Source organism: Athalia rosae, chromosome 8 (assembly GCF_917208135.1).
Source record: "Athalia rosae chromosome 8, iyAthRosa1.1, whole genome shotgun sequence".
Taxonomy (NCBI): domain Eukaryota; kingdom Metazoa; phylum Arthropoda; class Insecta; order Hymenoptera; family Athaliidae; genus Athalia; species Athalia rosae.
In genome coordinates this window covers 4,262,912-4,280,902 of record NC_064033.1, presented here as the reverse complement: position 1 = coordinate 4,280,902, position 17,991 = coordinate 4,262,912, and the positions used below count along the sequence as shown (strand labels likewise).

Here is a 17,991-nt window from a genome sequence, read left to right as displayed (position 1 = left end):
TTTTTTTTTTTCTCTCTCCGCTTCTTTCTCTTACTATTTCTTCCACACTGTGTACGGGTGTATGATTTTTACCGTTGTGATTATTATTTTACTTCCACTTCCACGTTATATATGCCTCCGCTCGTTGCTCGCGACTTTATAATCCGCCTGAACTGCAGCCGCAACGCGAGTCCGTCGCTGGACCGTAACGCATAACTTTGGCCCCACCGATCACCCACGCCTCTTTCTCTCTCGTTCCCTCGTCCTCTGTCCTTATTGCTCCGATACTTTATTTCTACCTCTTTTCTCTTCCTGTAACGTGTTCGTAAGCTTGTTCAGAAAAACCTTTCAAAGAGTGGTTCAGTTGACTCACCTCCTCCTACCACACCCCCCCTTTCCTCTTCTACTTCCATGAAACGCGCGCCCTGCCTTGAATTTCTTGCTCGTATTTCTCTTTTATTTGTCATAGGTTTTTCTCTTTCTCTATTTTCTCTATTTCCATTCGTTTATTTCCATTTTTTTGTTTTCTTTAAATTTATTATACCGTATTACGTTATAAGTTGTTTTTTTTTCATTTTATTCGTAACGAATTTTTTCGGTTTTTCGACCAAGATTCGATTTTTCGTACGTCAGTGGAAAAAGTTCGAGAAAAAAGCCGCAGCTCGGTTCGAATTGGGTATCGGGATCTCGCGGTTCGGATCTTTTCGCGATATGCGGGATACGCTCGATTTGAATATCGGCGTATGTGCCATACTTTTGTATCGCGCGTACGCCGTGGTTGTTCACCTTCGAAGTCGTCTGGGTTTTTCGAATGTATACCAAGTATTATAAATACCGAGTATTCCCTGGGGGACAAACGCGGACCGAGAGAGGCGCGTTCGTAATGGACCTTCGTAGGGCGTACGCATAAATTTGATCTCTCGGCTCTCTTCGCGTTCGGACGGACGCAAACCAAAGTGCACAATGGCCGCGCGCAGTCCTGGAGAACATCGCGGTGGACCCTTTACGTCCAACAAACGTCCTCCTCCCTGGCAACCGCTGCCGCCTCCACAAATTTCTCCTCCTGTTTTTTTTTTTTTTTCTTTTTTTTTTGTCAATTTTATTCTCTTATTCTTATTATATTATTTTTGTATATATATATAGTTTTGTGTATACGGGTATATATCTATATCCTTTTACCAGTTCTTACAACCTTTTATATTATTATACCGTTTCGTTTTTTTTGGTTTTGGGGTTTTTTCTTTTTTTTTTTTTTATTATTTTCATCAACAACAATGGCTTTCAGAAGTTGTCTCCCGCGCCGCCCGCAGGGACCTTGTTTTTGCATCGGTTTCTTTGAGAAATTTTTTTTTTTTCTCATTTTGCCAAAAAATTGACGTTGTACGTTTTTGCAAAGTTGTTAGAAGTTTTTTCTTCGAAGGGTTTTCGGGGGTCCGAAGAAATTCGATAATTTCGTTCGGGAGAACGATGTAAAATTTATCCTTTTTAGGGACATTTTTACCCGCGCAATTATAAGTCGTACGATGCATCGAGGCGATACAAGGAAGCGGTTTTCCGCATATATCGCAGTCAGTTTGTTTGTCGCGTTTGTTTGTAACGTACTCACAGTCCGATATGGCGTTGAGTCAGTCCCCGTGCGCGCCCCGTATTGTAATTGAACCGGTTTCTGCTTCATTCTACAGGCATCGCTCTCCTTTGGTACTTTCGTACCTATAAGTATGCACCTCAACTTCTCTCTTTATCTTGACCACACACTCTGTCCCGACGTTGAATATTATTCAGCCCAATACTCGATCGATTCTTCCCCTTTTTTCTTCGACTTTTCCATGCCAACGCTCCGCCTGATTCCCAACTCTATGATTTCAGGAGGGAAATGAGGAAAATCGTGATCCAAGGAATCTGGAAAATTGGAGTCAAGTAACCCTCTCGAGCTCAGGATTTTAATCTCACCACCGATTTACACCGAAACTTGTCCGCTACGAAACCAGCTCGTTTTTTTTCTCTATTTTTTTCTTTTACAAATTATTTCGCCTCTGAAAAATGAAAGGTGTAACGTGGTGTCTATGAGCGTGAAGGTATACGAGGTGCTGACTTTCACACCGTCTCTCGCAGGATCGAGGACTCGAAGGAGAACGGAGTGAAAAATGATTGAAAGCGTTGTTTCGCTCTACGGTCCACACAGACCCAGCGACGCGTCGCTCAGAATTTAGATTCGGACTCTGGTGCCCACTCGTTACTTCACCGTACCATTTCGAGGTAGGAATAAATCGCTATCAGTTGGAGAACGATGGCGAGATCGTAACTCGGTTTTCCTCCAGACCGCCGTTTCTTTTTTCTCCTCCCTTACGGCACTGAAAATAGAGAAATTCGTTTCAAGACTCCTCCCGTCATCGAATATCGATGCATCGGGATGTATCGTTGATTCGCTGCGAGAGAGAAAAAAAAAAATTATTCTACCGCCACAGGCTGATGACGTAGGAAACTTAATTCGGAAATTCTTCGGTACCGCCGGGGCGGTCGTCGTTTCTCGTGTCTATAGGAGATGACGAGCAGATTTTTTTTTTTTTTTTTTTCTCAACTCCCCGCGTTTTGACCACCCTTAACCACGACGTAAGATGATGCCGAAGAAAAATCCCTCGCGTCTTACGGGCATACCTTTCTCTCTCCCTGTATTGACTTCGAATCTAATCTACTCCCCCTTCACGTATACGCAGCGGGCATTCTGATTCTTCTTTCTTCACATTTGGCTTTTTTTTTTTTTTTTTTCTTCTTCTAAATCTATTTTCTTTTCGATTCTTTTTTACGTTCATTCCCTTTTCCGTGGAATGTTGTTGAGGTCACTAAATTAACCACGGTCAACACACGACCCACGCCCCCCCCCCCCCCCCCCCCCCCCCCCCTCCCCCACCTAGACACGTGCAAGTCACATCAACAATACTAACAACATTAATAGTTATACTAATAAAATATATGTTCTTTTCAGCACGGGTTTTTATTTCGAGAAGTTTCGAGATGAAATGAAACGATATGATAAGGAAAAAAAGGCAAATCAAAGCCAGAGAGTCCCTCGATATTTTTGAGAAAAAAAATGGATGCAACAAAAAATGATGAGATTGATGTGAAAGCATTGACTAACCGTGTAACCGTGTGGAGATTTTTTTTCTTACAAGGTAATACAGCGTTGTATGGAGTGTTAATTAGAAAAAACTGCGGTGTTTCTTTTGTGTCTATGCTGTGTATAATAACGTAAAGCAAACCATCACGTCCTAAAAAGATAGGGAGTAGTGGTTAGTCGCCTCTTATCTTCACGTTTGTTTCTTTTTCTTTCTTCATTTCCTTTTTTTTTCAGGTTCCTTATACCAATGTCGGATTCACCACGAATTTGAACGCGCGCGTTTATCTGTACTAATGATCTTAAACGTTTCGAGGAATCCAAAAACCACGAGGTTCGTAATGTATTTTTTTTTTTTTCAATAATTCTTAAGCATAAAATTTTCAAATATATTTGAATTATACATACATCGCATTGACGTTTTCTTTTCAAATTCAATAACGAAAATTTTCCAATGCACACAGTGAAATTTTGTATATAAGTATAATTGAATTTTAACGCCATACGCTCTATCGCGTAGCTAATAAAATGAATAATTTACACAGCATTTTTTACATACCCATACATATACATACATTTGCATGTGTGTGAGTACATCCGCCTCCGCGCACCTTTTTTATCCTCTTCTCTTCTTTTTACTTTTTTTCCAACAGAAGGTAAATCCCTTAAAACTATATTATAGTGCGATATATGTATATATATATATATGTATAAAATTTCCTCTCTCTCTCTCTCATGTGTAGGTGGTTTAACGGTTGCGGTATATAAAGTGTATAATTCGTTGCTCAATAACGAGTTTTGTACCGAAATTGAAAGAAAAAAGAAATAAGAATCCTACATTTGGATATTATTGTCAATCTATTGGTTCCGGAGATGAACTATGTGCAACTCCGCGGAAAATAGAATAGAAAAATAAGAATAGGAAAAAAAAAACGAAATGTAGAAGAAGACCAAGAAATTTATCATCCGCAGCTGATGACGTTAGGTTGATTACAGCTTCACAACTGTACCTATTGAATCACCGAGCTTTTTTACATTGGACTATTTTGTGAAAGGTCAATAATTATATTCTTCGTAATTAGTAGTCGCTTCTCACGAGACGACAATGGACGGTAATATTTATAACAGTATAAATACTAATTGGAGTTTGTTATTGGTAAATTAATTTTGAAAACGTGATTCTTCGAATGTTATATGACGTTATATATTTCGTCCGACCTAATCTTATCACGTGCAGGAAGCTCATTAAAGACGTATTAGGTGTGTATAAAAAATAGTATTACGTATTCAATTACACTTCGAAGAAACGAAACGATCCTCGGATCAATTTATACTTCGTTCGATAATCTTTGTCGTGTTTAAAAATTGTCTTCATTTCATTTATTTATTTATTTTTATTTTTTTTTTTTTTTTATTTCTGTCTCCAGTATTTCGAGGTGTACAGTTTCAACATCCTTTGCAGATTAAAAACTCGGTTGTGGCTAACGGGGGGGAAAAAAAGGCGAGAAGTAAAAAGAACATTTTCAAATCAAAGCGCTCGAAGGATTTGCCTGTTCCTTCGAATATTCGCGTTGTACGTACGCTTTGTAATGGTAGATTATGCGGCGCATGCACACGTCTATTCGCATCGCGCATTTTCTTCTTTATTCTTTGACGCGCACCTGCAACTCCGGATAGATTTGACCTCAGGAAAAGAAACGCAGAAGTGGCTGGTAGTTCCAGTGCAATGCGACGTGGAGTGGTGCAAGTCGTAATCCACTGTATACCTAACTGCCTGCCTACCTACCTACCTACCTACCTGACTACTACCTCTTTTCGTATCACTTATCTTAACTTACCTTTTACAACAGCGCGCGTCTTTCACGTGTTCCTCCCATTTAAGGTAAAGAAATGCTCCGCGCGGCTTGCAATTCCATTACTTTTTTTTCTTATACTCGCAAAAACTATAACTTAGGCTCGTCGTCTCTTTTCTAATACGGAATAAAGAGAACGAAGACGTATATGTACATTCACGTGTCCCTTTCCACTGTCTCTGTGTACCTACAAGTTTCGCTGTTGTAAAATTACTCGTATTATTATATCGTAATATACTTGCTCGGTATTACGTATACGAAGAAGAAAAAAAAACCTACGATATACGGCGCAAATATCGAACTCATATACACCGTATTAATACTCCGATAAAGCATAGGCTGGTACAGAGAACGAATCGAGATTATAAATACATACCTCATTCGATTTTATTAATCGAGGCGCGAAATGAGGAAACGATATTTATTTTTCTTTATATCGTCAATCTTTATGTACAATAATTTATACTCGCACACCTGCACCAACAAAGCACCCATAACTACGTATTTCCATTTACGTTATGATTATTATTCATTTATTTATTTTTCAATCACCCTAACGTACGAGCAAAGTGAACAGTAATTACTGTCTAATTTTTTTTTTTTATTCAAATTTTCAGGTAAATTTTAGATATCTTTTTTTTTATGTTTCAGGATAAAAAGGCTCTCACGTTTGCTGCATGTATATGATTCCTATCGAATACGTGTGTAAGGAACCTTCGGGTTTTTTTTGGACTACAACTCAGAAAATTCAAACGTTTCTCATAAACTTGACCCCGTTGGAGGACAACCCGCGGGCGTGGGCGACGATCAGTAAAAAGAAAAATGGTGGAAGTTCATTTTACTTTTTTCAAGTCCACCGTAAACACTCGAGAAACGGGTAAATATGCGGAGAAAAAATACACGCGTGTACGTAATAATCGAAATAATTGAGGGGAGGAGAAAAAATTTTTTTTTTTTTTTTTTTAAAACTAAAAATGGAATTTATGTTAATTACGGTCCGTTTTGATTTTTTTTCATTCCATGATAAAATCAAAAGAATATTTTTCTGTTTTTTTTTTCCGTGCTTTCTTTCACCTCGGTAAGAGGGAACATGTTGTTTAGTATGTAAGATATCCATTACGGAAAGACGAGAAATTTTCCTTCGTAAAAAACAGAGCTGTTTACCTGCCTTGCATTAAACCGTGTGTTTTATACTAATCGAAGTTGCAGTTAAGACCTGTTAACGTATATTTATGCACCTTAATATCTAACCATTCGTGTACATCGCTTCTCTCCGGGTGATGTGGTACGGGTTTTATATTATCTCTTAACGCCGATCAGAATTCATTCTTTCTTTCCAGAATGAATAAGTTTTTCATGATTTTTTTTCATTCACGTTTCGAATATCGAATCTATACGACGCGGAGATCCTGAAAAAGTAGAAGAAATACTTCGTGATGATATTAACTCTGTCACGGATGATCCTCAAAGATTATTCATTCATCTTTGTAATTTCAGGGAGTAGGCTGAAAGCCGAGAGGTCAAAGGGCGTCCGATCGGGAGACGAAATCGATCGGCGATAGGAAAAGCCGCTAAAAGCACCTCAAAGTCTTAAGAAAGAGGACGGACACGCCTCCTGCATTTATTAACCTTTCACTTACACTTACGTTGAGTGGCGGAACTTTTGTCAGCGATTTTTTTCGACAATCTGGATCGGAAGATCAGAATTAAGGCCTAGTCACCGTCATTTCTTACAAAATCTTTTCCGTTCCTTCTTTCCTTCTTCCTTTGGATTCCGACGATCGATGAATTATTTCTCGTTGAAACGAAATATTCGGACAAGGACCAAAGGACATGACGGATTTTCGAATTCAGAAAAACAAATGGAAAAATACCGAATGATGCGGGTAGGATATGATTTGCTTTTATTTTATTCATTCGTTACCAGTTTTTTTTTATCCGTTTTTTTCCATTTCGCGTGTCGTTTTCATTCTAATTGTGAGCTGCACAAGCAGCGATGAATAGCTGGGAGCCAAAAACCCTTTGCCCTTGAATTCAATGAATGACATGTGCGAAATCTTCTTTGGTTTCATCTTCCCATAAAAGATCACCCATCCTACCAACGTCTGCATCTTCTCTTCAAAAACAAACCAAAAAAAGGGGGGAAGAGTATATTCAAAAGTATTTTTTTGTTCTCCCCTTTTTCTCGTCGTAAAATGAAATTCAAAAAAATTTCTTTGCAGATTTCTTTTTCCATCCCACGTAAATCTACTATATTTTTCACATGACTGAATTTTAAAGTATATAGCGAGCAGTGGATAAATATTATCTGTGAGAATGGTAATTATATGAGGTATACGTGTGAAGTATGTACGCGTAACCCTGACTGCTGCACCACACATCGTACCTATGTATACATAGGTATAAATATAATATACCTCTTAACGAACGTATTATAGGATCAAATGACAACTCATGCATGATGATAAATATAGACGATGCACGAGTGCATCTTTAGTGATGATTACGTCGGTATTTTTTTTTTTTTTTATTTTTTTTTTTTATTTTTCGTTCAAGCTTCTGCACTGCAGTCTTATTTTCAACAATGGAAATTCTTCGGTCGTGGTAATTTAATACTAGTGTTGTTGTTCGGTAATAAATGCAGCATAAATACGGGTATGATAATCGACTCTGTGTCGTATGTGAATTTATCTGCTGCGGCTGTTTTTTTACACGTTCTTTTAAATTTGTTTCTTTCTCGTTCGTAAATTTCTTGAAAACTCGTGGCGTGTGTTAGAAAATTTGCAATATCTACACAAATTTGAGCTCACAATCGGCTATGTAATTTCAGTTCTCTTCGCTTATTATCCGTCGTGGTTTTTTTTATTTTTTTATTTTTTTTTTTTTTAATTATCATGGAAGTCGCGCGTGCTAGTTTTTATTATTATTGTAAAAAACTACTCTCATTTCAGAAACTCAATAGGTGTGCATTTATATGATTAATCTAGGTTGATCGTATATTCAACGTCAGTTTTATTACGCCTCATTTCATTATTTTGAAAACAATTATTTCACCGCTAGCTGCTACATTCCACAACGATCAATTAATTATTCCGAAGTTTTATCGCATCAAGATTTATCGTACGTTCTACCAGCGCTAATCGTTATAGTTGACAATATAAACGACATTATTCTTCGTTTAACTGTTGGCATTCCCCAATAGAATAAGTCGTCTTATTAATTTTCTCTCGTTTTTTCTTTTTTTTTTTTGTTATTTCATATGCTTTTTATCGCTCTTACGTAAATCAAGATTTTATTTTACGTATTATATCTGCATAGTAATAATTGGCTATTCACGTTGCTGACTTCGTATTGCTCTATATCTAACACGTGTTGAAAAATTTTTTTCGCAGGATTAAAAAATGAAAAAGATAGAAGCAGACGCAAAACGTGCCACTGATGCTCTACTGCTATATGGTAGCAGGAAATATTCCGAGTCTCGATGAATATGATGATGATGATGATGATGATGTTGGCAAATATCTAATTTAGATTAGATTAAACTTGGAAAGTTAATTGCATTGCACGCGTTTAGGATTACGACGGAGGTTCTCCGCATCAGGTTACACGTAAGTAAAGCAGTTTTCGCAATCTCGGGGAATTCAAATCGTCTGGGTAAATTGTACGAAAAAATTCTTTGATTCAAATTTTAATTACTTTAACTAGGATATTTTTTTTTTTCCTCTTCTTTCGATCTCTTTCAGCACGCAATTTCAAACTCGATACGAGGAGTACCTCGATGGAGATTCGGTAAAAATTAACGAACTCTTCACGCTAAACGCCGTCAAGCAGAAGAGGAGAGGAAAAAAAAAATTAAGAATAAAATAAAACGAAGGGAAAATTTATTCCCGCATACCTCTTCAACCTCGCAACAACACGCCCGAGGTCCTAAAACGATGCAAGTACGGCATGCCGCATGTAAGGAGCTTTTTCAACTTGGGCTGCAGGTTTTCTGGGCCTTAGGGCTTTTGCAGAGCATATCTCGCGTTCATTTTATTAGCGTGATTTTTTTTCTTCCAGTTATTATTATGAATAACGAAAAATTTTTGACGGGTAGTTTTATTACTGCAATCAATATGCGTGGATAGAAAAATCGTCGATAGAAAAAAAAAAAGGCTCCCACATTTTTATGGAATCATGAGAGCAAATTTTTCTCATCTTTTAATCGAATTGGAATTTTGTTCATTGCAGAATTGATTAGGCGAATATTGACAAATTTTCATGGCAAATCAGGACCAAATGATATCTACAGGCTTACATACGTATTTAACTCCCCCACCCCGATCGGTTGCGTGTGCAATTAAGGTAGGTACGGTTTCTTTTGAAGGCTGTGCAAAGATTGCGTCGCGCGGCGTCCAACAAACCAGTTTGTCCGGTGTAATATTTATATATATATATATATATATATATATAGATTTATATTTATCTCGCTCACTCTCGCAGAGATTCTCTGTTATATATATATATCACCACGGTGTCCTGCGGGAGTCTCCTTCTTTACGCTAGTTTTTTTTTTTTTTTTTCTTTTTACCTTTTCTCTTTCTTTTTTCTTCATTTTCTCTGCTCCTGCTGCCGTTGCCGTTGCTGCCGCTGCCGCTGCTGCTGCATGTCGCGCCTTCGAAGTCGTGTTTTTCTTTTACCGCGTATTATGTACGTTATACGTACGTACGTACCTACCTACCTACCTACCCACCTACCTACCTTCTTTTCTTCATCGTTGCCCTGGGGCGCGCCCGTGCTGCATAGTATTAACTCGTTCGATCGAAATTTTTAGAGACATGATTCAAGAACGTTGTACTTCAACGCATCGAGATGAAAAAGAAATGAAGGAAAAATAAGGAGTTCAATAATTGATTAATAGGAAAAAAATATAAATAATAATCATTCATTATATCATTATATCGCTTGCACAGCCAATACTCTATGTACGCAGTGTATAAGGTACATAGAGAATTATACGACTAATTGTACCATCAACGTATATTTTATATCCATTTAATTCTTTTTTCTTTTTTTTTTTTTTTTTTTTTTTTAAGAGTTTTAATGATTATCAATCAACATTAATTTCTGTTGTATCTTTAATGAGCATTAACGAACTTCTATGCTCATCGATATATTTGTTCTGTCGTTTTTGACTTGCAGATCACGATGCGCCCTGATTCGGAGGGGTTTTTGCTTCCCTACGTACCGAGCATACGGTCCACGTAGCTGTTTCTCGAGGTAATGTAAAACTTGGTTGTTGATGAAAATCGTTTTTTTTTTCTTTTTTTTTTGTTACTTTTTTCGTTTATGGGTCGTCCTGAATATTCTTGCGCGTTGGCGCGTTGCCGCAGGTAGCCTTGGGTTCATATTAACATCCGTCTGAGCCTGGAGGGTGTGGGTGTGTCTTCGTAACCCTCCCGCAAACTTCCATCTTCTTCTTCTTCTTCACGTTCATCTTCGTCTTCTTCTTCTTCTTCTTCTTCTTCTGGTGGAACTACAGCGTACGTCAGAGAGCCCCTTTTCTTCACCACCGCACCTTACATCGGTATATTCATGTTTATGTATTTATACCTTTCTATTATTTTATTTTGAATCGCATTGCTGGGCGGTAAACCAAAGTTGATTACAAGGATCACCCGAAACCACCCCAAAAGCAGTCCGTGACGTTACGAAGAATTCGAGATTGAAGAAATGGACAATTATTAATAAAGTTGTATGATTCTCATTCGCTTTATTTCGTTATTACAGCGGAATACGCGTCGCCATGGGGCAGAAGAGGGAGAAAATTTTTCTTTCACCAGCCGCTCGCTGACCTGAAACTGAAACAAATTAACAAACCTACGATTATCTTTATTTCCGAGTCCTGTGGGGCTCGATGACAATGGCGAACGGACACAAAAGAAAAACCTGTTCCACTTTCAGGGGCCCCCTCGACTCGCCTCCTCACTCCCACGAAAAAACGAAAATAGAGAAAGGGAAGAGAGGAAAAGAAAACTAACGCGTTGATAAAGTGACTTGGAAAATTTCAAGAAAAAGACGAATGGCAGACCCATGAGATAGCCACCTTCCATACCTCTGACTCAGGTCGACACAAAAATGAACGGCAACTCCCTGCGGTGAGGATATCTATTACCTAAACCATCCCTTAGGGGAAAAAAAAAAAAATCTGACGAAATGAAAGAATATTCTGAAAAATAAAATCAACTTCGTACACCGTTAAGTTTTTAACTTTTTACACGTGGAGACAAATTTTCTTTTCCATACTAATTACGCATCGGTCGAATTTGAAATAAATTTCGCCGGATATTCGTGATTATTTTTCAATTTTTTTTTTTCCTCTCGTAGACCTGAAAGTCCTTACAATGTTGTTGGTCTATGGTATTCGATTTAGAATATGAATAAGGGTACCTACCTACCTACCTACCTACCTACCTGTGGTGTTTGGTTACGACAATGAGATTGACATAGAACGTGACGAAAGAGTTTTAATGAAACGTTTTTATTCAAATGCACGTTTCCGACTGCATTTTTCCTTTTTACTTTTTTTTTTTGTTTTTTTGTTTTTTTGTTTTTTGTTCTTATGTCTACGCGTACAATTCACACCATGAGATATACCTTCGTACATATGTATGCGAGTATGTTTGTACAATACACGGTCTGTTCGTTGTGTACAAACAATTTTCTCATTAAAAATTCATTCGGGTGTTACTCATATCTGTAGATGAGTTTACATGTGCGTACATATTGTATGGACTGTTCGTCTTCTACTCACTTCTCGAACCTTCTGAGAAATTTTATTTAAAATCCTTGTCACGTTTGAATATAAATATTGTCTGTATCCGAGGACCAACCTGTACAACTGTATGATAACCGCTAGCTACCCATATTTTTGTTATTATTATTATTATTTATTCGAAATCCATTGATATTCCTATCACGAACGACGACGGGCATTCTTGACACTCCGTCGATGCACTTTGGTCATTTTATTTCTCTGTTTTTATACCAACCCGTAACTCAAGATCTTCACTTTCAATGTTATTATGTTGTACATCCGAGCTGTAAGCCGTCAGAAACGAGGCTTTTTCAATCCGCAATTTGTTATACGTCGGGAGTTTTGTTGTTTTTTTCTTAACATTAACTTTGTTATTTTCAGTGAGAAAAAAAAAAGGAGATCCGGGAGATGTTTCGTTCGTCGCAACGCGAAGTCTTACGATACACCGTTTTTGATCGGTGATATGGAAGACGTTAAAAACTCGATCGATCGATGAAGTTTCCATCCCGTCCTGATTCGGCGGTGAGTTCTTCGGTCGGATGGATATGGCTTCCGGTTTACCCCGATGTGACGAAAGTCAAAAATTCCTCAGGCTACGTCGTCCGCAATAACCAGAAAACCTTTTTATTAATGGCGATACACTAAGGCTTCTTTAACCAGCCAGACAACGATCAACCCTCCGGTCTCACGTAATGAGGTGCGTTTTTCTTCTATATATTTTTTTTCGTTATTTTTTCGAAATCACCCTGTAAATATTACTCGCCGACTTCTTGTTTTTTTGGTTCTTCTTTTCTTTGCAAAAGTCGATCAGACTTTATTTCTTGTACTTTTTTCTTCCCTTTTCATTTCGAGCAGAGTTGAACGTGTCCATTCTTTGATCGGGTCTTTACGATCGTAATGATCATTACCGTGTTTAACAAGATCGTTTGTCGATCGTTCTATGTGCATTAAACTGTCCAGGTGCAATTTTACGACATTCGCAAGTTTGAAAAAAAAAAAAAAAAAAAAAAAAAAAAAACATCAACCGAATACAAAAACCGATTCAATAATTGTTAACGTATTATTTTCATTCGTTCGGTGCTAATTCCTTTTGAAGAGGAAAAAGAACAGCTTCTTTTGAAGGCATTTTTCGCATCGGTTCACTTTTTATTTTTTTTGGTTTGTTGAATGGCTAGTAATACCTTTCTAGGATTAACCTATCTGTAGGACCTGTAGCAACTTTTAGTGCTTTGAAGTTTGCTGCTGTTACTCTTGCTGTTGCTGCGAGCCGATTGTCTATTCAGGGTGCGGGTCACAATGCGGCAATTATTCATGGAGTATCCGACAGTGCAGCACGTGCTGCCCACACCCAAACTTCTTAAACAAGGTCCTGCAGGCCAACGGGCAGGCTGGCGGGCAGGAGGCAGGTTTAGAGGGAAAGAATACCCTGAAGGATTTTAAAACCTTCGACCTGGACCATTTTAGGTATATGTGCACCGTACGTATTACATATACATATTTATAAGGAATGGAAAAAAGGGAAGTAAAAAAAAAAAACAAGTCAACAGCTCGCCATTTTTCATTATATTATAATAAAGCTGATGCTTTGTCAACTGTTATATACAGAAATATTATACGCCAGCGAACAATCGACTTCTAACGACAGGTTTCAGTTTTTTTTCTTCTTTCTTTTTACTTTTTCTTCTTCACAATTGAAAATTGCCTCGTAAAACTTTTTGTTGAAATTTAAGGGCTGATCCTTCGGTGTTTGTCGTTGAATGAAATCGTAAAGAGATTACGGGATAAAAATTATCGGAGAACCCAGCTCAGGAATTGTACAATAGTTTGTCGAGTAGAAAAAACACTTTTCTTGACTTGGGGTTGAATTTGAGAATTTTTCTTCAATTGGCGTTTCAACTTTTCTGGCTTAAATTGAATAGAAAAACAAGTTATCAAGTTTTAGTTATTTTTTTTCATTAATTTTTTTTTTTTTTTTGCGTAACAGGACAGAAATTTAACTTTTGATCTTCTGCCCTCAGAAGCCAGGAACCCCAGAGGTGGTTTTGAGAGGACCCCTTTATCGAGAATTCCACTAAAATTTCAACCACCATATTACAAACCAGAGCCCTTCAAGTTATATCCAACCACCGTTCGCCGAATGTAAATATAGACTTGGCCCAGCTGTGTGTGCGACTGGATGAGAGAGGGAAAAAGATGAAAGAAAAAAAAAAAGAAAAAAAAAAAAAAAAAACAAGGAGACTGGCGACTAGACCGACCCTCGAGTTTTGGTCGTTTGGACTCCGACGGTATGTAAAAGGCGTTGGTGGTGGTGAGTGCATTTCGGCCTCGTTTAGTGGTGTCCTGATCTCTTAGCCTTATGGGGAACTATATGAGGATATTATATATGGAACCGACCCACGTGCAACAGGTCCAAAAAGATCGGCTGTAACTTACCGCGCGTTTTCTTCTCCCTCATCATCAGTTATAACGCACCCAGAGGTTTGGGAAGCGACCCTAATTCCATTTCTAAAAATACAACGGACGCGCATCGTGTACAACGAAAGAAAAAAGTAAGAAAAACTAAAGAAAGATATGAAAAAGACGACGACTTTTCATTGCTCAGGGAATGAGTGTGTAAGGGTAAGTCTTCGAATCTGTACAGCGTAACTTTATTAGGACTTAAAATTTATCAAGGGGTGATTATTACCCGAAGGGACCATGTTTTCAGTCTTCGACCTTTTATAATTCTCTTATAAATGGGAACGGCGTTTCAACGACTGTCAGAAAAAAAAAAAAAAACCAATGAAAAATGGGAGAAGAGATCATTTTTCGAGACCAATTTCGATCGATCGATATTTCATTTTATTTCAGGGGTCCCTTGTGGACGCGACACTTCAGGAGTGGATGAAAGAGGAGTTCGGAATTCGCCGTGCGAAAGGAGTTCGTTATCTGTAAGGATAAAGAAATCCGAAAGCGAAGTTCGACGGCGAAGATGAGGAAAAAGGATGAACGGTACGTGTATCGGTTGGTATTTGGTCGCGTGGCATACGTGTTCCTGGTAAACTCAGATAACGTTTAATAATCTGTAGAAAATATTCCCGCTTACTCGTTGAACAAACTTGTTCCGGATATTCGAAAAACTATTTGCACATTGATTGTAAACGCGGTATTTATCTCGTTTCGATAAATACGCGGAGGTGATAAGCCTCGCTGTTAGGAGAGGAATGAAACCGTTCCGAAGAATTCGAAGGCGCGAAAATAAGAAGAGGAGAGCGAAAAAAAAGGAACCCAATAAAAATCGTTCGCGCATAGAGTCTGGAATCAGCGCGTGCAGGTCGGTCGAGTTGACCGGTTCGGGATGCTCTTCGCTCGTGCGCTGATTGGGCCCAATCTTACTAACTACTGAGGCCGGTTGAATCATAAATGTAGAATGGTTGACCCTCGCCTCCTACGGTCGAACCTACGTGCCACCGACTGCCAACTGCACGTGGGTGGAGCAATAATTTTGCTCGGAACAACTTTGCTCGCCTCACTTTTCAGCATACGTACGCGAGACGCGGCGACCTCCTAGCAATAATCCTTGTCGTCTGGAATTCGTCCTTCCTCCTTTTTTTCTTTTTTTCTTTCTTTCTTTCTTGTTATCCTTTTTGCCTTTAGCTCTAAGGTACAGTTCCTCCTCGCTCTGAAGTCTTCGAGGATTTAAATTCGTGGTTCTCCTTTTTTTTTCTCTTTTAGCTTGAACTTCTGAAGTTACGGATTTCTGTAAAGCAGAGTTATCGCGTATACGTGTACGGCTTGTTTTAGAGTTTGTATAAACGATAGTGCGTGCGGCGGGTGAACGTAGTCAGCCATCGGGGGGAAAAGTGGAGGCGTCCAACCGTACGAAATGTCGCGGGCTAGTCGCGCGCCTTCGTTATCTTCGTCTTTGTGGTTCTTTCCTGTTTCGGCTCTTTTAAAATTCTCATCTTCACTCTCATTAAACCCACGCATCAGGTCCGTTCGTTCGTGCGTTCCTCCGTTCCTTCCTCGGTTTCTTCGTTCTTCTTTATTTTTATATTTTTTTTACATCTTTCTTTTTTTCTCATCTTTTCTATCGCTTTTTTTAATATATGTACGCAACAATCGTTGCTGGATACGACGCGTGCACGCGCCTACAGGACTCTGTCTTCTCGTATACCATGAAACTTTATAAATAGCCTTGTAGCTTATTAGTATGACTCTCCATATGTTATATATATATGTGTATATATATAACATATACGAATAGTAACTTGCGACCACGAGTCCAACTCCTAATCAACCGTAATTTTCATCGCAGCTGCACAGTATGTACGTGCATGAAGAAAAAAGAATTATTTTATTAATTTTTTATTCTACACAATTCTATCTACACGTTGAACAGAAAAAAAACAGGACACCGCGTAACGGTAAACCTATTTGAAAATCGATTTGAATCGAATGATTGGTTTTTAGTTTTTCAAGAAATATCGTGACATCATAATAGTTCTTTTTAGATTGGAATCGGATAGCGAATAGAGATTGTTCGGAAAAATCTAAATGGTTGAGGCACAATACTGCCGGCCGTGTGCTGCGTGCAACGTAATTAATATTATTTCTATTCATAAATCTTCATTAACTTATTTATATACACCGCTTGCTGTACACATTAAGGCAAAGCAACGCGAAGAAGGAGGTAGCCACAAAGATAGTCATGTAGGAATTTAAATAAGACGTCAGCACATTCCTTGTAGCCTTACCGTATAACGCGGACATTATTATTAAGGATAGAAACTGGGGAATTGAGATTGACTAGCTTTTTATTAATGAAAAAAAAAAACGAACGATAGAAAAATTAACGTAGAATCTAATTAATAATTATCGCATCAAGAAGTGCGATGGGATCTATCCGACTACGATATCGTGTGTCGCTGTTTTCTTTTCAAGCGAAAAAATTTTGCGTAACATTCATTTCCGGTCTCGTGTGACGATATCTTTCGGTAAATAGCGATCTTTGAAAATTTTTTTTGTTCACCCTATCATATTAATACTATTTTATATACGTGTTAAGTAACACTTCCTTCCTTTCTTCGGATCTTCGGCAAATAGATGATTAATACTTGTATTGTATTTCTTTGTCCTTAATTCATTAAATCATTGTATTTTTTCTACAATTTTTTTTTTCCGCGACTTCCGGGGAACCCGCGTCATTTGTAAACGACAACGACGACGCCAAAACTCTTAATATATACATATGTATAGGTATGTATGTCCCACGCGGATGTGGAACCGCGATAAAATAAACTCAGCTAATTACAGACGCTGTATGTATAGCGAGGGATATTAACAAAACAATAATTAACTAAATAACTAACTAACCAACCGCAATGAAACGACTCTCTTATCTGAATATTATCCTCAGTTTTTTTTTCGACGCTTACAACTTTCTCACGAGATCTTTATTCCAATATTTTCATATCTTGATTTTTTTAACCTTTTGTAACAGAGATATATTCAATATCGCGGTCGAAAATGTTTTTACTCAAATGCGGTGACATCGTCAGAGTAAATTTTCAAACGTTAATTTTTAAACGTTAACTTTCTTGACAACTGTTGTACGTTTATCCAACGCTGTTAAAACAGCAGATGAAATCTGTTTACTTTTGCTGATGGTAAATCGCACCGCCCAGACTTAATAACGATCGGTAAAGTCGGAACCTGAGCTTTGTTATAAAGAAATAGTTTTTAATTGTTTTTCCATTTTTTCCCGCGATTTAATAAAGATGTTCAAAATTATAGAAATTTTATTATGCACGTAAATGTAACGTCGCATGCGCGTTCATCACATTTCTCCATAGTGATTTTCCTCATAGACTTTTTAACAAATTTTTCTTTTATTCCTTTAATAGCTTCTTTTTTTTTTAACTTAGTGTATAGAAAGTTGTCTGACATGTTTGTACGGAGTACAGATGATGACGGTGTATTAAGAAAGACTTTATCAATCACAAGTATAATATTCACGTGGTATACTTTTCTAGCACAACTAGATTAACGAGAAATTCTTTTTCCTTCTCCTATTCGTAGAATCCCGATGCAGTCGATGTTACATCGAAAAATAACAAAATAAAAAAGGCAGAAAACTTTCTACAAAATTTTAATCATACTCTCTCGAGCTGCCGATGATGAAATCTTTTGAAAATCATCGAAGTACAAAAAATCAAGTATCAATTTTGTATCTGTTCTTTTTTCATAGAAAATCATGTCGTTTCAACAAA

At 37.8% G+C, this 17,991-nt stretch overlaps 1 protein-coding gene across 1 annotated transcript in view; it reads right to left on the bottom strand.

The window, feature by feature from the left end:
- Positions 1–5,517, bottom strand: part of LOC105693261 — a 31,555-nt gene extending 26,038 nt beyond the window's left edge. Inside the window, exons 1-2 of the transcript XR_007279871.1 lie at positions 4,930–5,517; positions 73–2,330 (exon numbers count right to left, since the gene is read on the bottom strand). The gene's annotated coding sequence lies outside the window, so the exon portion shown is untranslated. The remainder of the gene's footprint in view (positions 1–72; positions 2,331–4,929) is intronic.
- Between the last annotated feature and the right edge of the window lie 12,474 nt (positions 5,518–17,991).